We start from the raw sequence: 21,780 nt of genomic DNA, 5'->3' as shown, positions 1-21,780 counted from the left end.
TAGGAAACAAGTCGTGCAAGCTAGTAGTGCGAAGATGCAACATACTAGAGGAAATCATGGCAATCATGTCATGTGAGCAAATAATAGGCATTGGCAATGCACATGACATATCACAAGCACAAACACAAAGCAAGATCATAGTATAATCATAGGCATGGGGCACAAAGAAAATATGGAAATAACAAGTGATATCTCCACCAAGCTTGAAAATACACATACAAGTATTAGAATCAATCATCATGTGTAATGCAAAGCATGGGTCACAAATGCATGGCAAAAGCATAGGAATGAGTATATCATGCAAAGTGAACATGGCAAGATGGGCATAGAATATGTAATGAACAATAACCCATAGCCAAGTGAGGGTCATGTAGAAGAAATGCACGAAGAGAGCGGTGGGAAAGACAATCCATGGGATCCCAAGTCATCATTGCTCTCTAGAGCTCATTTTGTCAACTCGTGGGATTGCGAGGTTGAGAAGAATTCATGGTACCTACACAAAAGAGACACGAATCAAAGAAATTGTGTGTGTGGTAAATGTACACATCATCCATCATGATGTGTATTTGCATGTGGAAGTTAGCACAAGATAAGCATCGCTCAAAGAAATTTGATGCATGGTATAAGAACATGTCGTCCATCATGAAAGAATAGTTATTGTGTATAACATGATGGGGATGCAAATTGAGCATACAAGTATATGGCACATCAATAGCATGTTTATTCATGGGAAGCATATTGTGCACATAAGTATTGTGGTCATGCAATGGATGGGAGTGATCAAAATCTCCAAACATGTATGAGGAAACTATGAGGGTCTCCTCATGAGCAATAATGGAAACATCATATGGTGAAAATGGACAATATCCAAAACAATGCATATCCGAAGCTAGGTGGTTATGGCATGGCATATGAGATAAATGATGCAAAGGTATCATGTCAATATCATGACAAGAGATACAAATGCCAATAACCATAGGCTTGTCACCTATGCCATATGTGAAAATTGGGTTTATTTCAATAGCATATGCATAGTCACTATGAAGAGATTGCAAATATGACATATGATTGATCTCATGCATAGCATATGACAAGGCAAGCGGATTGGCAAACATGATGTGACCTAAAGAATTGTCACAAGAAATCCTATGCAACATGGCATCACAACTAGTAGACTCCACATGACGATCATCAAACTCATCATAAATGGGTAAATCATCGCATGGGGAAATCATACTAGCATGAAGCATGTCAATAGGGGGATCAACATCATGCAAGCCATCAATGTCAAGAATGTCCACTAGTGGGACTTGAGCATCACCTTCACCTATGTTACCTTGTTAATTCCACTCAAGTGGTGTAGGTGAGGTGGGAAAGACCAAATGGTGGTCATCTTCATCTTGATGGAACCATGTGGGGGTGCATCATATTCCACCATGGCCATCGTCTTGTCCAAAGGGAGGACGAAGTCATCGCGAGTCGGCGCGTCATCATAGATGGGACCTAGCACCAAATGAGAAGACACAATAGAGGTAGAGGTCAAGTCATTAGTGTTGAAAGTGGCCTCACATGACCTATTAACTATCTCACTCTCTCTATGTGGTGGTTCACTCACTCCCACAAAATAGTTGCACTCAATCTCACGTCTGGTGGAGTCACTCATCTCACTCAAGTGGTGGGGGTTGTGGCTCTCCTCACATGGGAATAGTGGCAACACATCACATATGGGGCTAGTGGTGAAGCACTCTCACTCTCAATATGGTGGCTAAAGTCACTCAAATCATCACATGTCGCCGTGGTCGAAGGGAAAATCCCATGCTCAACCGTCTCGTTGTCGTCGCTGTGGATGAAGGCCGATGATGGCACTTCATCACTCTCGCCTCCTAAGATGGAAGCATCATCCTTGCTCACCATGTCGCTCTCCTTCAAAGCTTGGTCCTCAAATGGCTTCGTAGTCGTACTCGTCGCCGCACCGTCTTGACAAAGAGTCAAAGTAGACTCGGCACCATCAATGCCACAAAGAGGGATGGCGGTGAAGTCGAACTTGGGAGCATCGTCTTGGAGCTTGTCGGGCTTGGACATCGTGGTGATACTATCCTCATGCTCGCCGTCTTGGAGCTTGGTCTTCGAGAAGTGTGCTTCGGGTCGAGAAGCCTTGGCCTTCATGAGTTCTTGTTCTGCCTTAAGAGCACCAATGTAGTTGTCGTCGAGGGACTTGTAGTTCTCGAGGAAGATTGTCTTGGAGATGTCGTTGTGTAGTCCCATCATGAAGTGGAACTTCATCAAAATGGGGTTGTCCACGCCGGCTCATGGCAAGGCAATCTTCATCTCCTTGAAGTACTCGTCGATGGACTTGGATCCTTGGATGGTGTTCTCCAATTGGCGTTGAAGTTGTTCCATGTAGGTTGGAGGCACAAACTCTCGCCGCAAAGCTCTCTTCGTCTTGGGACAACTCATGTTGTAGGTCTCCGAAGGTGTGTGAAACCACCATGTGGACGCGTAGTCGTGGAAGTTCCTTATGGCGCACTTCACTTGATCTTCGGGAGGAACTTGATGTAGCTTGAGGTAGTCGTCCATCAAATGCTCCCACTCGAGATACTCCTCGGGTTCTTGAGTCCCATAGAAAGGAATCGCGTGGTCGATGTCGAAGTCGTAGTAGCTCGTGGAAGTCATGGACTTGAGCTTGTGGAGCTTCTCTTGAGTTGCTTGTGGGCGAAGATGTTGTATGTCCGTAGGCGAAGATGCCCTGAAGTCGCTTGGCGAAGATGCCAAGGGGGAGGTGAAGTCGTTGAGCGGTTGTTGGTGTTGAGCTCTTGACCTTCACATCCTTGTTGGTGATGGTGTCGATGCCGATGTGATCTTGCCTGAGATGGTAGCTCGGAGGCATGTGCTCTTGAGCGTCTTCTAGAAGGTGAGGAAGACCGCTTGTAGGACTTGATGAGGGCCTTGATCTCCTCCATTTGAGCTTGCATCTTGGCATCGGTGGAGTTGTTCGTGGCATCGAACTCATCGTTGTCGTTGTAGACCGAAGATGAAATGCCTTGCCTATCCATCACAAGACTCGAGCAAATATGAGTGGGAGAAAGAAAAGAACGGTACCAAATGTACCTTGACCGAAGTTGAAGGTGGATCAATGATGACTCCAATGTGGAACAAGGAAATAGCACAATTGGTACCAAATCTTGTCGGTTTCTCACACCTACAAAAATAAGGCTTATGGTGGAGCTCGGTGAGGATAGTGGCACAAAAATTTAATGCAAAATGTTAGCAAGAGTCAATAATGTTGAAAGAGATTCACAAATTCGCAAGTGTAACAAGTAGACCAATAGCAATGAATGTCACACGGAAACGCACACACGGATAGATAAATGAGGTCGTGCAACCAAGGATGAGCACAAAATGTGGAAACCACAGAAAACGCTCGTGTTGCACAACTCAAGAGAGACGCTAGCACGATTGCTCTATAGGCGGATACGACACTTGTGCACAACCTATAAGATGCAAAATGTATCAACTTTCTATCCCAAAGTATGCTATATATGTATGATGTTCCAGTGCTATGATCCAAGATGATCTTATATGCAATGTGGTATGATGCTATGGCTATTGCTTACAAGCTTCTTTGCTCTTTCTCTTTTGCTTAAAAGCTTATTCTTTTTTTTCTTCTTTGCATGGCCACTTTGCGAAATGCACAAACCAAGATAGCTATTGTGTATATGCGGGAACAAACTTGAGGCACAAAGGATGATATGATACCAAGATGATACCGATATGGTATGGTATGTATGTAATGGAAGGTGTAGACCACTAATGTGCACAAGTAACATTGCCGGCAATACTCAAATGGCTAGTCTCGATAGGCAAGTGAAGCAAAATGGGCTAGGGGTTATAAATGCAATGGCAAGGGAATATACAATGGAGGGATACCACGATACCAAGATGATATGGAGGTTACCATCCTTTGCGATGATGAGTGGCGGTGAACTTGATGGAGATACCAAGATGATGGAGACTCGTCCCTAAGTAGCCGAAACACCTTAGGAAACGGAAAAACCGCGAACTCAAAATCTCAAATGTCAAAATGGTGGTAGCGGGAATGCGGTGGTGGTTGCGGAAGCTCAAAGGGATTGTGGAAATGCAATGATGGGTTATGCGAGTAGGCAATGCGTAAGTGGAGGGTTATTTGGTTATGTGAGTCGGAGTTGGAAGCACGGTCCCTAAGTAGCCGAAATACCTTAGGAGACACAATCACAACACAAACAAAATTGGGTTAGGTTGGGGTGGCGGAAGTGTATGGTGGGTAAGCCTATGCGGAAGTGGTGGTGGTTGTTGATGAGGAAGAAACCGTCCCTAAGTAGCCAAAACACCTTAGGAGACTCGAATCACTACTCAAGCAACCACATATGCGATGGGGAACAAAATTGGTTAGGTTGCGGAAGTCGGTGGTGGTGTAGCGGATGATGTGGTGGAAGCCCTAGGCAAAGATGCCAAAGTTCCAAAACTTTGATGGAGTCAAAAGGTGGTGAAACCAATGTGAGATCCTCAGGCACGTCGATAGCTTCAAAACGAGCCAAAGAACACTAAAATCAGAGTTCGGAGTGAAAAGTTGTGATGAAAACGGTGAAGAAGGCTGATGCTGAAATTCTGTGCAATGTTTCGGGTTAGGCCGGAAGTTCCGGGCCTAGGGCCGGAAGTTCTGGGCTTCGGAAGTTCCGGGGGGTGGCCGGAAGTTCCGGGGGTCGTGGAAAACATCTCGGGGAAGCCGGGGGATTTTCGGTAAATTCTCTGTTTAGCCCGGAAGTTCCGGGGTAAGGACGGAAGTTTCGGGGGAGTCCGGAAGTTCCGGGGGTCGTGGAATTTCTTTCGGGACAAACCCTAAATTCCAGATCTGAGAATGGGGGCGGAAAAACTAGATTTCCAAGGTCAAAATTGGGAAGATTTTGTGGATAGAAATGGGGAAAAGATGGGGAATGCTAGATCCACTTGAGACACAACGAATCCATGGATCAAAATCAACAAAACATCATCAAACCAACAAATCACAAAAAAAATATTGGAGCTATTTTTGGTGGGGATTTTCAAAATTGGGGAAGAACACAACAAAATTAGGCTAGAAAACAAAGAGGGGAGGATTCAAAATCGTGATCAACATGGCTCTAGATACCAAGATGATGTAGGGTAGAACCCTATAGGCCGATCTTTCACGAAAGGAGTGGATCCCGCGAAGAACGCGAAGAACACGAGGAGGGAAACGAGGGGAAAATCACGAGGGGAACACAAGAGAACACTCAAACCAACAAGTGTGATCACACATGCGCTAGAACCATGAAAAAAAGGAAGGTACATGATACACAATCAACTAGGGATGATACATAGGTAGCCGGTCTTCTCCGTGAGGAGGTCTTGAGTTCTTCTCCAAAAGAAGGTCTTGAATCCAAAGGGATCTTCTCCGTAGAGGACGCGGTCTCTCTCGTGGAGTAGATCCGATATGGATGAGTGTAGCTCTATCTCTAAAATGAGCTAAACCAACGCTAACCATAACTAGGAGGAGGTGGGGGAGTATATATATTGCTAGCCCACGAAGGGGTAAGTGAGAAGGGGGATACATGGGCCCTTGGCCCGAGTCTTTGCATGCACGCAGGCCGGAAGTTCCGGGTGGGGCCGGAAGTTCCGGGCAGGTTCCGGCCGGGTTCCGGGCTATCCAGAGAGTTGGCGCGCTCGGGGCTGGTATGGACTCCGGGGGCCGGAGGTTCCGGGCAGGCCGAAAGGTCCGGGAGCCGGAAGTTCCGGGCTTTCCAGAAGCTTGTCCATGCTTCTTCTTCCTTCTTCATTTCCAGGCTTCCCTCGCAGATGGTGTAGTTGTTCCTTGGCTCTTGCACTCATCCTCCTCGTCCATAGCATTCCGACAATACCTATGCATGCACACAGGGAGAAGTGTCAAGTAGTATACCATCCTCGAAGGGGTCAAGTGAGCACGTGTAAAGGAGACGATTCACCTTTGTGTATGTGAAGTAGATGCCGCACGTGTCACTCGCCGAACGGACTCTTGACATGGTGATGTCCATAGGATGCTTCGCATCAGCATGGATTCACTAGTAGGAACAACTTAACATGGCAACATAATGTAGCAGGTTCAGACTTTGCAAAAAAACACCGTCACTGGAATCAGCAACAACAAGAACCCTAATTTGCATGCTTGTGCTAGTCACCACAGGGCACATAAAAATACATGGGTTGCACCACTATAAATATGGCACGAATATGATCCTAAAACATGTTGACATGATGCTGAAAAGATAAACACACAAAACGCTATGAAAAAGACAAACCAGCAAGTTATGATAACTTCCAGCAAATTATAACATTTAGCACTTTTGTAATGAGGATTAAGGCATCAAGATGAACTCAAACGAGCATGCAATAGCAACCAACATGTAGAGCACTCTAAGATGAACATTTGCAAATAAAGAGCACCACCATAGGAACATCATGCACAAAGATACACACACAACAAGAAGCACATATGGCATGAGTTTTCCGGGACTTGGCCGAAAATGACCAAGTCTGGAATGGGCGCTAGGTACTATATCACGCACGGGCGCTCCATAGCAGGCAGAAGAGGTGGGTAGGGCAAATGCTCACCTAGCGGGCTCGACCTGAGTCGACCGGGCTAGTCGTCACGGGCCCATATGGGTAAGCGCAAATGTGGCCCACCCGGCGAGTGAGCGGGCGCAGTCAACGGGCACGGGCACGAGGCGCTCGCTCAAGTCCTTGGACGGCATGGCGGCGAGGGACTCCGGCACCAGCGGGGGTGGTCCAGCAAGGTCGGGAACAGGTGGCGGGGCTCCGGCGAGGTGGGTAGATGCCGGCAACGGGTAGATCCAGGAGCGGGGATCTCGGATCTGGCGTCGGGGTGGTCGGCGGCGCTCGGAGGAAGGCGCGGCTCCGGCAAGCAGGTGCGGCGGCTGGTCGGAGGGAGGCATGGGGCGGCATCACGAAGCGGGGCGGCGAGGGCGCAACGCCGGAAGGCGCAAGGCTTGTGGAGCCGAGCAATGCGGGCGATGGCGGCCTGGTCTGCGCGGGCCCGCAATGGGCTCGGGCAGGCCGTGGTGGCCGCAGGCGGGAGGCGGAGGTGGTTGATACGTGGCAGTCGGTGATTGGACAGGGAGGCGGCGGTGGACGCGTCCGGCGCGGGCGGACATGTACGGCGGCGCGAGGAGGAAGAGGAATAGGGTTATGCCCGGAATTGGAGGAGGAGATTCCTTTATACAGCATCATATTGACTCTCCTGAAGCTAGTTATTGTCTGACAAGAGGACGAAAGCCTTTCACTATCTTGAAGCCTCTCTGTCTGAATATTATGGCCTCTGAAAAGTCTACAAGGAAGGGTGGCAGGCAGCGCCGTGGCAATACTGCTCTCAATCTGCCTCCCAATCTATTTGAATTGTGCAAGTCTGATCCAGAGGAGAGCTACAATCAGCACAAGACCAGAATACAATGGATCTGAAGATATTGGGCTGAACAGTGGTTCAAGTACAACTTCGTCACTCCTGAGTATGCTGAAAAGAATGATATCAAGCACCCGTGGGGTGATATTCTTTACAAGAATCTGTAACCCAAGTCAAAGCCTGAAGCGATTGCCCAAGGCTTCTATCTGTGCATGGTCCGAGGACCTCGGCCAGAAAATGCAAACCCATCATCTCTTCTATGGTGTCGTGATGACATTCTCTTCAAGCCCAACTTTCAGTTTGCAAAGGAGTCAGCTGCCAAGAACAGAAAGGAACTCGGACTCCACTTCAACCCTGGTCTGTCTGCCCCAAGGTCGGATGGCACATGTGATGCCAATCCCAATGTCATTGGCCCCTTCAATGGCTTCGATGGGCTCCTATCCCATATTGTTGCTCAGAGGGCCACAGTAGATCAATTTGTGGATGATGCAGACTCGGAGGATGTTCTTGCATCACCGAAGCAGAAGAAAAAGAAGTCAAAAGCTTCAAAGCCCTTTGCTGCTCCAAAAGCTTCGACTGTGAAGCCATTGAAGACTGCACCTCCTGAACCAAGTGTGCAGTCTGAAGACATATCTCGTGTATCCAAGAAGACCAAGAAGCCCAAGAAGATTTCAAGGCAAGACCTGACTCCTGCTGCCATTCTACGCAATGAGGAAAACACCATTGATTTGTCAAGTGATGAAGATCTAGGAGATGAGGCTCTGGAAATGTTGTTCAAGAGCAAGCAAGAGGCTGAGATCTTCCAAGATCTGCCTCCATTTGATGCTGACATTCTGAATAAATTCATTGATGAATGGTTGGAGGACCAAAGCATCAACATTGATGATCTGCAGCTACCAGTAGACGTCAGCGTCACCTTTCATGGAACCATTGCAAATGAACTTGCTCTAGCTCAGAAAATCGTCGAGCTCAAGAACAAGATTGATTATGAGAAGGCACAATTCAAGAAGCACATGGCCAAGCTCAGTGTGGCTAATGTGCAAACCTTCAAGAAGATGATGAATGACCTCAAGGACGAGTTCAATAAGAAGCGCGAAGAAGCGAAAGGATCACACGAGTGCATGAAGGACACAATGAAGCTGAAAAGAGAAAGGCTCTTGGGCGTCTTGGCATCGACCCCAAGATGGCTGGCAAGCAAAAGAAGAAGTCTTCTGAAGCCATACCAGAAGCTCAAAGGTAGGATCGATGAAGCATAGTCTTCCCTACCAGCTTGACTGGCTCGAAACCAAAGGTCCCTTTAGCAACTTCTGAATAGAAGAAGACCAGGCAAGCCGAGACCAGGAAGAGGAAGCTCAAAGATACATCTAATGATGCTCCCTCCAAGAAGAAGTTGAAGACAAAGGCTTCAAAGTCTTCAAATAAAGAGCGTGCCTCTGCCCAAGTACCGCTCAATATTGAGCCAATCTCTATTGCTCCACCAAACAACCATGAGCGCCGCCTTGTGATTCATGAGCCTGCTTCTATAGAGGTTCCAGAAAGTGAAGAAGTTCCAGCTGCTGACCCCAACGCAGCTGAAGACATTGGTCATGAAGACAATGTGAATGACGATGAAGTCCTTCCTCAGCTTGAACCCAAGTCGGTATCATCGCCTGCTCTCACGAGCACTAAACTTATTAGCATTGGTTGTCCATTGACGCTAGTTGCTCAAGATGAATCATGGGTTGAGCAACAACAACAAGAAACCCCTCTCCAAGACGAGATCCCACGTACTCCAGCTCGAGTCACCACTCTGGTACTTGATGATGAGAATTTCATGGAACAGACCACTCCCTCTCCAAAGGCGTCGCAAAGGCCTCAGGCCACAGGTCTCCATGACAAGCATTCCAGAAGAGGATGTGCAACACAACATCTCAGTAGCACGTCAAGTGTTGCCTGAAGCCACCCCTTATGTGTCTGCCTCTGAGTCTGAAGCAAAAGTTGCTGAAGACAATCTGACTGCATCAGCCGAAGAAAAAGAAGAAGAGAAAGAAGATGAAAAAGAAATCACACCCCCTGCTAGTGATCCCATCATTAACGAAGAGAATGTGATCGTGCCCGACGCTCCAGTTGTTGAACAGATGGAGGTTGAAAACAATGAGGCTGCCACCAACAATGCCACTGAAGCCAATGACACTATCATGGCTGAAGACAATGTGGAGCCGGAAGCCAACGCTGCCACTAACACCATTGTGCAGCCAATCACTTCAGAAGACGACGTTCCTCCACAAAGGCCTCATACAATGGAATGGGTGTTCCATCATAGTGGCGAGATTGTCACTATCAAATGGCTGGTAATGGTTCCACCCACTGCTCCCGGGCCGCAATATGACTATTATGTGGAGCAGAGGCCTCAAGTTCAGAAGCCAAAGCCAAGATTTCCCAGGCTTCCCAGTGTTGCAAGAACACAGGGCGCATTCAGCGTGCTCAGCTTGAGAGAGCACAATACCTTATTTGACAGCACCAAGAACCCATATAGGCAGCCCAAAATCTCCTCTGACGGGTTTTGGAGCCATCAGCAGGGAAGCTACTACTCTTGCATCTTGTACAACTAGGACCGGGTTTTTCTGCATAAGCGTCTGGATTGTGATGCCATGGCTGGGCTACCGTGCCTTGAGGAGGCACTTGATTGTTTCAGAGATGTTGGGTTGCTGCCTTTTGTGACTGACAAGGAGCACTCGAACGAAGAGCTTCTACTGCAGTTATATGCTACACTACACATTCGAGGTTACAACAGGGATCCGAAGACATGGATCCTTGAGTGCATGATAGGCGACATTCATCATGAAGCCAAATCTCAGGATATCATCGAGCTTACTTCCCTGCCCAGTCCAGGAGACTTGTATGAACCTGGTTGTCAGCTTCATCAGAATGAACTGCAAAGCATATTCTAGAAGCCAGAGCCCAACATGAGCCAAATGTTGAGCATGATGAAGCCATTGCCCCATGACACCGAATTCCCCAAGGAATTCTTTGTTCAAGGCCTTGAGTACTTGCCACGCATAGTGTATCATATTTTGAGGCGTACTATCTGGCTAATCAAAGGAAATTCCTTTGAAGCTAAATTTGAAGGCGCCATGAAGACATTGGTTTTCTATATCATCAATGGCATTCAATTCAACACTCAGGATTTCTTCATCCGACGGCTTGCTGCTTCTGGGATTGATCTTTTTGGACTAAAGTTCTATGCTCCATGGGTGATGCGTTGGATCAAGCTTCACTCAACCATCAACTATCAACCTTCAGCACGCAACCACATTGCCGGGGTACTGATCCACGGGCACCTATGGGACCGGCGGGCCGAGTCCCTTTCGGTTCGGCGGGGGCGGAGGTCGTGCAGAGAGCGGATCGAGGCGAAACACACGAGCAGTTTACCCAGGTTCGGGCCGCACGGATGCGTAAAACCCTACTCCTGCTTTGTGGTTTGTATTGATTTCTTGCTCGGGAGCGCGAAGTGCTACAGTACACTTTAGCAGCTAACAAGACCGAGCGTGAGTGTTCGAACCAGCCAACCCCCCTCTATGTTGCGCATGGGCCTCCTTTTATATGCTCAAGGGGTCACCGACAGGTGGCAACGTAGACAAGGGCAAAAAAGGGAAAGGTGCTGTGGTTGGTACAGCTACCTGCTATAGTGTATCATACCTAACCCTGAAGGCAGGGGACAAGGGCCTTAAATGCCCATCTGCGTCACCTAAACAGTGTAAAAGGGACCGTCAGGGACGCCACCGCTCGCCACGGCGGCAATCTTGTCAGCGCCGCTTGCCACCGCTCACCGCTGGCTGCACAGCCTCCCGCCACGTACACTGGGAAGGGTCCCAGAGCGACACGTTGGTGGATGTGCTGGAGCGCGGGCACGGAGTGGTGGCTTTCCGCGGCAAGCGCCTTGCCGCGGTCGTTGTCTTGCCGCGTCCGGGAGCTTGTCGCTCACCGGGCCTTGTCGGGACGTGTGGCGCGTCGCGGCAAGTTCCTTGAGATGCCTTGGGCGGTCTTCCCGGCAAGCTCCTCTTGCCGGGATCTTGAGGTGCCTTAGTTGGCCTTCCCGGCAAGCTCCTCTTGCCGGGGTCTTGTCTCCTTGAAAGGCTCCAGGGGAACCACGGAGGACCTTGGCGGTCACCCGGCAAGCCTTGCCACGGGATGCTGCGACTGCCCGTGCACAAGTTCGGGATACTAGGGTACCCCTACTCTAGTACACCGACAGGAGCCCCCGGGCCTGGGCCATACACGGTGCCGAGCGCTGTTGGGCCAGGCCCAAAACAGGGCACGGGCACGCGCGGCCTAGGTTACGCCGTATCTTTCTCCGTATCCACCGCGCCCTCCCCGAACGGCACGCGTTGAATGCGGCGTCGTGGGAGAGATCGTGGGTGGTTATTTTATTCGGAAATGCGGAACGTCCGCCCCTCCCTCTTTATAAGCAGGGGAAACAGGGGCAGTTCGCACATTCGCCTGTTGCTGCTTCCAATCTCAGAAATCTCCACCGCTCCCTCATCTTCCCAAAGCCGAAAGAGAGCAGCGCTCCGCCCCCCATTGCCACCAGCGCCACCAACGCCATCAATCTCCTCCACCGCTTACGCCATGGCTCCAAAAGCCGACAAGGGGAAGGTCATGAAGTCGACCGAGGCGCAGCGGCTTGCGGCGCTGCGGAAGGAGCGCGCAGTCTTCCCCCCAAGCTTGCCGCGAAGGAGCTGAGGGAGAACTACTACCTCTTCTGGTCGGCGGAGACGCGAGCGCATCCGCGCACGAAGGTACTCCTCGCCGCCGCTTGGAAGAAGGCCCCAAATGGATACCCCTTCTTCGCTCTGTTCTTCTACTGCGGGCTCTGCCCGCCTTTCTCTGAATTCTTCTGCGTCATCATGAATACCTATGGATTCCACCTCCTTGACTTCACCCCCAATGTCGTCCTAACCATGGCAGTTTTCACGCATCTCTGCAAAAACTTTGTCGGAGTCCATCCCAACGTAGCCCTCTTTCGCCACTTCTTCATACCCCGAGTAGAGAGAGGAGAGCCTTTATCCGGCGGAATCGCCTGGATCTCAAGGGCCGGCAAGAAGGAAACTTATCTGGAGGGAGAATTCCGCGGCAAGTGGGAGGAGTGGAGGGCAGACTGGTGCTGGATTGACGAGGAGAACCCGCAGCCATTCACCGCCCGGCGCCAAACCCCAGTAGCACGCGGCAGCGATTGGAGTGACGTGGCCCCGGAAGATGACAGGCTGAAGATTGCTGTCACCCGGATCCTGCGCCTCAGGCTTGCCGGGCTTACTGTAGGCGCCGTTGGTGCAGATTTTCTTCGCCACCGCATCGCCCCCCTGCAGGAACGGGGGAGACCCACTTGGGAGTTCAAGAATGCGGCGGATATCATGAGGCTGCGGCCGGGCCTCAACTACAACTTCATAGTTCTGGAGCTCAACGCGATGCTCCAGGAGCTCTTCAAGTATGACCCCCAACATCCCGAAGTTTTCAGGTTGCCGGGGGGGCGTCGTTCCGTTGTGCAACAATTCCTCACTCGACCGCATCCGTGCAATGATGCCAGAGTGCGACTCGCATGGAATTGTGCCAACTTGGCAGGAGCCTGCAGACGATGTCGTGCAGCAGTTCTTCGATGACTTGGTAGAAGTGGTGATCCGCGCCAACGAGAAGGACGGCCTCACCCGCGACACCACCGATGTGGAGATGACACTCATCGCCACCAGGCTGGAAGAGGCGGCGGCAGCCGCAGCCGCGGGCGAATTTGGATTTACCGTGGAGGAGGCAGATGCAGCAGAGGCGGCAAGCCATGCTGAGCGAAGGGAGCCTGCCGGCGAGAAAGAGCTTGCCGGGCAGAACGTCGAGTCGAGCAAGACCTCCAAGGATACGAGCGGCTCGCTGGAGATCAACTCGTCTTCCACTTCGTCTTCGGGCAGCTCGCCGCAAGCAGAGCCTCCATCCCCACCAAGAAGGCGTCTCCGCAAGGCCGGTGGCGTAGCGGAGCGGCAACCGGGTCAACAGTCGCCGCGCCGCGTGACACGCTCCACCGCGGCAAACACCGTTGCCGCGGGAGCGCCTCATGCTGCAACGACAACTGGAGCGGGGCCCTCCCGGACCACCGCTTCTGCTCCTGCCGCTTCTCATGCCGCGACGACAGCTGGAGCGGGGTCGTCTCAGACCGCCACCGCTGCTCCCGCCAAGCGGCCAAGGGAAGCTTCTCCTCTGCCTCCTCGCGTCGGGCGCGCGCCGGACTTCGACTTCTCCGCGTTCAGCTCCGACGAGGAAGAAGAAGAAGAGTAAGCTTCTGTTGCTGTACTTGCTGTTCTTCAATTCTTGCCGTCTGTCTTGTATCTCATTTGCTTTGCTCTGAACTTGTTCCTTTTCAGGACTCTGGCCCAGAGAGCAGCGAAGAGGGCCAAGGCCCCGGTGATTATCATCGAGGATGAACCCACGGCGATAGCGGGGGGTGCACCCGAGACAACCTTGCCAGACCCGGCAACTTTTCTCCAGAGCAGCCCCCAACGTAAGTATATGGTTTGCTTTCCGCTTGTGAGGCGCGCATGGATACTCTGTCTTTGCTGATATTTGATTGCTGATTTGTGTAGGAGTAGAGCAGCCCCACCAGGAGCCAAGGGAGAATCCCCCGACAAGGGAGAATTCTCCGGCAAGGGAGGGCTTCCCGGTAAGGGAGAAGTCTCCGGCAAGGGAGAGCGCCAGCGGCCCCCCAACGGTGGAGACCACGACTGCAGACCCCGGCACAGGTACTCCTCTTGCCTCAAGGCTTCCCTTGGGTTCTTCTTCTTTTGATCTTCTTGGGTTTTTGCTTGACTCTTCTCCCCTTTCCGGCTGTCAGACCCATCTGCTACAGAGCCGATGGAGACCGAGGTTGACGCCGAAGAAGCAGCCGGTGCTGGCGATCCCGCCGATGCAGAGGCCGCCAAGGCTACCGCCGCAGCAACTGGCGAGGGGTCCGGCGATCGCACTGACGGCCCTGAGGCCGCAGGAGCGCCAGGCGCTACACCGACCGCCGACCCGTCCGCCGCTGCCGCAGCGCCAGGCTCCGAAGAGCCCCAGCTAGGCGTGTACCTGAAGGCCGGCGAAGGCGTCTTCATCAACCTCCCCTGGGCGTCAAGCTCCAGGGCGCCGGTCGAGGGAGAAATCTTCGACGGGGAAGTGCTTGCTTCCGCGGGGCTGACGCTGGTTGACGCGCCAAGCAGCAGCAGCAACGAGCCCGAAGAAGAGCGGCTGCTGCGGAAGTTGATGTCGCTCTACCGCGCGCGGCAAGCCAAGCTGGACTCCCGCGAGGCGCTTGTCGCGAAGGCGGGAGTAGACATCGAGAAGCGCGCGGAGGAGCTCCGGGGTTTCCACCAGGAAGCTCGTCGGTCCTTGGCAGAGGAGCGGGAGCAACTCGACGAAGCGCAGAAGGCCTTCCTCCTCGAGAAGGCCGAAGTCGAAGAGCAGCAGTGGCTTGCCGCTGTGAAGCTATCCGCGGAGGAGGGCGAGCTGGCGCAGCGGAAGGTCAATCTTGACGCCCACGAGGAGGAGCTTGCCGCGCGCGAGGAAAAACTCGGCGGAGCCCTCAAGCAAGCAGAGGACGCTGCCGCCGCCGTCGAGGCCGCCAAGAAGGAGTTAGAGACGAAGGTGGCGCAGCTGGAGGTCGATCTTGCCGAGAAGGGCAAAGAGCTCAGCGCCGCCAAGGACTCCAACTTGAATCTTGAGTCGAAGTTGACCACTTTGACCAAGACTCTGGACGGTGCCAAGAAGCAGGAGGCGGCCTTGAAAGAAGAGATCAAGGCCGACAAGGCGCTGCTGGAAAGTGTTGCCGCCACCCAGAATGCCTTCCAGGAGACTGTGGAGCACTGGACGGAGAGTCTTGTGAATGCTGCCACAGACATTGACAAGGAGTTGGCGCAGCTGGGGATGGAGTATCTCGGGTATCCCTCCGACGAGAACCTCCAACCCAGCGCCAAGCTCGTCTTGTTCTTCAAGGGCGTGGCGACGGCCCTCCAGCGACTCCGGGAGAGGGTCCCAAAGCAGCTGGCTGACGAGTCGCGCAAGATCTGCGCGGGAGCTCTTCAGAAAGTGTTGGTGAAGGTGGCCTTCCGCAATCCGGGCCTCAACCTCACCAACGTCCTCAAGACCCTGCCATCGGATGCTGATCTGGAGGCGCTCAAGGCCCTTGTCGCACCCATTGTGGACAAGGTGAGTGGGATCAAGAGGATCGAGGGCGATCGCGTAGATTAGGCCGCCCGTTTCTTCTTTCCTTGTCGCTGTTTTATCATGTTATGAAAACAATCTGTTAGAGCTGCGACAACTACCTTTGTAATATAACTTTATTCTGGGTAATGATTGCAATGTTATTCCCTTTACTTGATTCCTCCCTTTGTATGTCTTTACCCTACGCTTTTAGGGAACTTGCCGGTGCAGGCACCTGAGCCGCGAGCGCTGAGTGCGGGACGTCAGCAGCCTGCTGGCGGTGCCGCTACCGACAAGAAACCTTGTCGCAACTAGTTGCAGCTCACTTAAGTTGTTGAGCCGACTCGAAACAAAGTAAGGGCGCAACTAGCTACGAGTTGGTTCCTCCGCGCACAGGTTTTCCATACAAAGTGCGATCGTTCAAGGGAGATAACTTAAAAATTTAAAAAATCTGATTGCTCAAACTTTGGCAACTTAGCTTTTCTGTTGTTTGCTTCCCGGAAAGGCGAAACTTTCTTGAACGACGCCTGGTCCATACCATTATCTTCTCCTTTCCCCCCCGGCAAACTTGTGGGCGAGGGAACCTTCCTTTCCTTGCGAAAAAAGAAAGAAGAGAAAATAAAGATATGGAGCCTTGCGGCTCGTTATTGCTTACCGGGGAGGAGGTGCTGCACAAAGTGTCAGATCACATATGCAAAAAATAGAATGCATGAAAATGACAAAATGTGCGGAGCACATGAGCTTTACTTATGCACGGGGTCTGTGCCCGGCTTTGTACAAAGGATTACATGCAACAGCGGCAAGACTTGTAAAAAAGGTGGTTGCCGGAACAAGTTCCGGCAACCGCGCCTTACGGGTAAAACTTACGAAGATGCTCAATATTCCAGGAGTTGCTCACCGGAATGGCATCTTCGGTCTCAAGGTGGACAGCGCCAGGCCTAGTGACTCGTTTCACCCGGTAAGGGCCTTCCCACTTCGGCGTCAACTTGTTGGAATTCTTGGCGGACTGAACACGCCGAAGAACAAGGTCGCCTTCCTCGAGACTTCTGGCATTAACTTTGCGGCTATGGTAGCGGCGCAAAGCTTGCTAGTAGCGAGCAGCTCGCACAACAGCCTGAAGACGGTCTTCCTCAAGGAGCAGCGCGTCATCTTGTCGCATCTGCTCTTGCTCAAGCTCATCATAAGCGAGCACTCGAGGTGACCCGTATACGAGTTCCGTGGGGATAACTGCCTCTGCTCCATAGACTAGAGCGAAAGGTGTCTGTCCAGTGGCTCGATTTGGCGTCGTTCTGATCGACCAAAGAACCATCGGCAGCTCCTCGATCCAGTTTCTTCCGCACTTGTGCAGCCTGTCGAAAGTCCTGGTCTTGAGCCCGCGCAGCACTTCAGCATTTGCCCTCTCCGCTTGACCGTTGCTTCTCGGGTGAGCAACAGAAGCGAAGCAGACCTTGGCGCCAAGGTCTTGGGCGTACTGCATGACGGTGCGGCTCGTGAATTGCGTACCGTTGTCGGTGATTATCCTGTTAGGGATCCCGAAGCGACAAACAATCGACCTGAAGAACTTGACTGCTGACTGTGCTGTCACCTTCCTCACTGGTTCCACTTCCAGCCACTTTGTGAACTTGTCGGTTGCAATGTACAAGTACTCAAAGCCCCCGACTGCTCGGGGAAAGGGGCCGAGGATGTCGAGCCCCCAGACCGAAAATGGCCAGGATAAAGGGATCGTCTGGAGAGTTTGAGCTGGTTGGTGCATCTGCTTGGAATGGAACTGGCATGCTTCACACTTGGTTACTTGTGCAGTTGCATCCTGGAGGGCTGTCGGCCAAAAGAAACCTTGCCGGAATGCTTTGCCGACAAGTGCTCTTGCGCCAATGTGGTGACCACATATGCCTCCATGTATCTCTGCCAATAGCTTTTGTCCGTCTTCCCGGTGAATACACTTCAATTTCACACCGTTGAGTCTTCTTCTGTACAGTGTCTTGTCGACAAACTGGTACGTACTTGATTGCCGGGCTACTCTTTCCACTTCTTCTTGCCCTTCGGGAAGCTCTCCTATCTGAAGGAAATGGACAATCTGCTGTGCCCATGCTGGAGCTTGTGGCTCGACAACAAGGACTAAAGGCAAATCTGTTGCTGCGGGAACATCCACTTCTACGGCAAGAACCTGTGGCTCTGCCGGAGCTTGACGTTCCCCGACAAGCTTGCCAGAGCAAAACTTGTCGGGAGCTTCTGCTTCAACGGAACAAACCCTAGGGCTTGCCGGAGCATCTTGCTCCTCAGCGCTCTTGGTGTTGGTCTCAGCTGCTGCGGGAACATCCGCTTCAACGGCGAGAACCTGCGTCTCTGCCGGAGCTTGACGTTCCCCGACAAGCTTGCCGGAGCAAAACTTATCGGGAGCTTCTGCTTCAACGGAACAAACCCTGGGGCTTGCCGGAGCAGACTGCTCCTCAGCGCTCTTGGCGTTGATCTTGGGGACCTTCTTGGTGGCGGCTTCGGGAAGCTCTGCCGGCAAATAGTCACCAGAAATCAACTTCCTCTTCTTGCTCTGTCCAGTTGATGGCGTTACGGATGGTTGAGTCAGCTTGAGCACAAAGATCCCTGGTTCCACAGGTAACTTAAGTGCGGCGCACTTTGACAGGCCATCGGCAATGGCGTTCTGAGCTCTTGGAACATGCTCCATTTGTAGGCCGTCAAAGTGCTCTTCTAGCTTTCTCACTTCGTCGATATAGGCTTCCATCAACGGACTCTGATAGTTCTTGTTTACTTGGCGGACGACAAGCTGTGAGTCACCCCTGACAATGAGCTTCTTGATCCCAAGGTCTGCCGCAATCCTGAGACCGGCAAGCAAGCCTTCATATTCTGCATATTGTTTGTTGCTTGCTCCTTGGGAAAGTGCATCTGGACTACGTACTTGAGGTGCTCTCCGGTGGGTGCGACAAGCAGCACGCCAGCGCCGGCGCCTTGCAGCGAAAAGGCACCATCAAAGTACATCATCCACTCTTTGTTTGCTTCCTTGCCGGGGATGCTCGTTTCTGGAATTTCTTCATCTGGTGTTGGCGTCCATTCTGCTATGAATTCTGCCAATGCTCTGCTCTGGATAGTTGAAGTACTCTCAAACTTGAGGCCAAAGCTTGATAGTTCCAGTGCCCACTCAACAGTCCTGCCTGTCGCTTCTGGATTCTGTAGTATCCACTTCAGCGGAAAGCGAGTGACAACTGTGATCTCATGTGCTTGGAAGTAATGGCGCAGCTTTCTCGAGGCCATGAGAAGGCCGAAAAGCAATTTCTGCATGCCAGAGTACCTTGACCTAGCCCCCTGCAGAAGGGAACTGACAAAGTAAACTGGGCGCTGCACCATTTTCTTCTGTGTCTCCTCGTGCATCTGCGCAGATCCATCTTTGTCAGGACCAGAGCTTGTCGGGGAAGCCCCTTGCTTGTCGCTGGATGCGCTTGCCGTGGTTGCTGGCTCGTCATCTGCCTCCCTCTCTGCTACTAACGCAGCACTAACCACTTGATTGGTTGCCGCTATGTACAGCAGCAACTTCTCTTGTGGCTTAGGTGCGACAAGTATTGGAGGGGAGGACAGGTATCTTTTTAAGTCTTGCAGCGCAGCCTCCGCTTCCGGAGTCCATTTCATTGGACCTGCCTTTTTCAATAATTTGAAAAATGGCAGGGCGCGCTCAGCAGACCTAGAGATAAACCTGCTGAGAGCAGCCACACAACCGGCAAGTCTTTGTACATCCTTGACGCGCTTTGGTGCTTCAATCTGCTCAATGGCCTTGATCTTGTCGGGATTGGCTTCAATTCCCCGCTGAGACACGAAGAACCCGAGAAGCTTGCCGGAGGGAACTCCAAACACACACTTCTCTGGGTTGAGCTTGAGGCTGATCTTGCGCAGATTTGCAAAGGTCTCGTCTAAATCTTGAATCAGAGTCGCCTTGTCCTTGCTCTTGACCACTATATCATCCATGTAGGCTTCCACATTTATGTGTATTTGTGGCTCCAGAGCGACATGGACTACTCTTGCAAATGTTGAACCAACATTTTTGAAACCAAAAGGCATCCGTACGAAACAGTACGTGCCACATGGAGTAATAAATGTGGTCTTCTCCTCATCCTCTTCTGCCATGAAGATCTGATGGTATCCTGAGTATGCGTCAAGAAATGAAAGCAAATCACATCCAGCCGTGGAGTCAACAATCTGGTCAATGCGCGGCAAAGGAAATGGGTCTTTGGGACAAGCTTTGTTAACATCGGTAAAATCGATACAAAGTCTCCATTTCCCGTTTGCCTTGCGCACGACTACAGGATTGGCCAACCACGTAGGATGGAGCACTCCTCTGACAAGGCCTGCTGCTTCCAACTTCTTGATTTCTTCTGCAATAAATTCTTGGCGCTCCACTGCTTTCTTCCTGACCTTCTGCTTGACGGGCCGCGCATGAGGACAAACGGCAAGGTGGTGCTCAATTACTTTCCTGGGAACACCGGGGATGTCAAACGGTTGACATGCAAACACGTCGACATTCGCCCGCAGGAAAGCAATGAGCGCGCTTTCCTATTTAGGGTCGAGAGTGGCACTGATGGCGAAGGTACCACCAGTGCCGTCCTCCTTGGCAGACACCTTCTTCGTTTCTGGCGGAGCTGCCATTGTCTTCTTACACTTGCCGGTGGAGCTCGATGGTGCGTCCTCGACGGCAGCGCAGCACTCCGAAGAGGTGCGCTTGCCGGAGTGGGCATCAGAACTCTTGCCGGACTTGGTCTTCTTCTTCCCCTCGGGAGCTTCAGCGGCAAGTGACTTGCGGTCTGTTGCGGTTGTCGCTTCCCGGTAGATCTTGTCGGCGCAGATAAGAGCATCCTTCTTGTCGCCGGGGACAGAGATGACGCTTATCGGGCCTGGCATCTTCAGCATGTTGTACGCGTAGTGAGAGGCTTCCATGAACTTGGCAAGTGCTGGACGGCCAAGTATCCCATTGTAAGGCAATGGAATATCGGCAACGTCAAAAGTGACCCTCTCAGTCCTGAAGTTCAGCTCGCTGCCAAATGTTACTGGCAACGTGACCTTCCCCTTCGGCTTGCTCCTTCCCGGGTTGATTCCTTGGAATGTGCCGGTCTCTTCGAGCTCGCTGTCAGGGATCTGGAGTTTCTGGAGTACACCAGAGGAGATGTGCTGGAGTTGTGCGATTAGGGTGGTCCTCAATATCAAAGATGATAGGCGTGCTGGACCATTTCAAAAGCTTGCATGACTCAACAGGTGGTTCTGCCGCATTGACTTCCCGCACCCACTGTTTGAGTTGGCGGTGCGAAGTATGCAGAGAAGCACCGCCGTCAACACACAAGACCTTTGTGGCTTTCTGGAGCTCCTGCTCGCTGGTCTCAACATCATCCATGTCTTCGTCGTCGTCGTCGTCGTCTTCATCCTTGTCGCGGCCGCGGAGAGGTCTGTCTCCTTGCCGCTGCTTGGCCTTGCCGCGGCGTCCTCCCCGGCCGGCGCGCTTCTTGCCAGATTCTCCAGCGCCTCCTTGGGCCCTCTCCTTGTCTCGTCGCTCGTACTCAGCCTTTTGCTGTTGGTCAAGCTGCTCGACCTTCTTGCAGCTCTGGAGGTCATGGCCCTTGGTGCGGTGAATCTTGCAGTACTGTTTGTCGGTGCCGTCCTGCTTGTCAGCGACCGCCACAGCCTGACAGTTGGTGCATGCGGCAATCTCCTTGCCGGAGCTACCAACTTTGGATTTCTAGGCGCCACCTTCTTTGCCGGACTGCTCAACGACTAGCACATCTTTACCTTTCTTCTTCCTGTTCCGCCGCCGGTTTTTCTTTTCCGGGGCAGCATCCTCACTGTCAGATCCTCCTGCTCCTGAATTCTCTCCGGGGAGTTTCCTCCCTTCTTCAGCACGTGCACACTTGTCGGCCAGGGCATACAGCTCACTGACGTCTCTGATCTTGCACATCGCCATCTCCTCCCGCATCCTACGGTTACGCATGTTCTGATGGAACGCGTTGATGACCGCGGCAGGGTGGACATCTGGGATGTTGTGTTGCACACGGCTGAATCTCTAAATATACTTACGCAAGGGCTCTCCTTCCTTCTGGGCGAGTAGATGAAGGTCGCTCTCTTGGCCATGAGGTTTGTGGCCGCCTGTAAAG

Source organism: Triticum dicoccoides, chromosome 6A (assembly GCF_002162155.2).
Source record: "Triticum dicoccoides isolate Atlit2015 ecotype Zavitan chromosome 6A, WEW_v2.0, whole genome shotgun sequence".
Lineage (NCBI taxonomy): Eukaryota > Viridiplantae > Streptophyta > Magnoliopsida > Poales > Poaceae > Triticum > Triticum dicoccoides.
Note: the sequence above shows the minus strand (reverse complement) of the source record.